General features: G+C 28.7%; 1 protein-coding gene across 1 annotated transcript in view; it reads left to right on the forward strand.

Annotated features, from left to right (window-relative positions):
- Positions 1–547, forward strand: part of Faf2 (Fas-associated factor 2) — a 15,747-nt gene that overhangs the window by 13,613 nt on the left and 1,587 nt on the right. The window lies entirely within an intron of this gene.

Genomic DNA, 547 nt, shown 5'->3' on the forward strand with positions numbered 1-547 from the left:
TTTTTTTCGATTTAACACGAGTTTTTCCATTTAACACGCTTTAACATAGATCATGAATACCCCTAATGTTTTATTTATTTGCTAAATGAGTACAAATGTAGAAGTAATTACATAATATATTTGGATACAAAATTTATATACTATATTTTTGTTTCTGGTATGCTCAAATGATTATATGTTCAGGTGGCTCTGAGTTTACAACTGGCTGTACCAGTTTGAACTTAAAGTTATCAGATTTCCTTTTTTTTTTTTTATTTATGTATTTTTAAAAACTGATTTATTCATTACTGTTATATACTATATTTATCCTATGGTAAATATCACAATTTTTTTGTCTTTTAATGAGGTGTAGATAGTTGACCGTAGATTAATGCTTGGAGAAGTTTGTCAGGGGGTGCGGTCAGCAAAGAACAACATAAATAAACAAAACCATATTTATTTATTTTTTGCCGACGTTTCGACCTGAGTTTCAGGTCTTCATCAGGGCTATAGAACAAAAGAGATAACAACAACATTTAGAGTAACATACAATTGAAAAGGAATAGTA

The sequence above is a fragment of the Halyomorpha halys genome, unplaced genomic scaffold (genome assembly GCF_000696795.3).
Source record: "Halyomorpha halys isolate HHAL.00 unplaced genomic scaffold, Hhal_1.1 Scaffold725.1, whole genome shotgun sequence".
NCBI classification, from domain to species: Eukaryota; Metazoa; Arthropoda; class Insecta; order Hemiptera; family Pentatomidae; genus Halyomorpha; species Halyomorpha halys.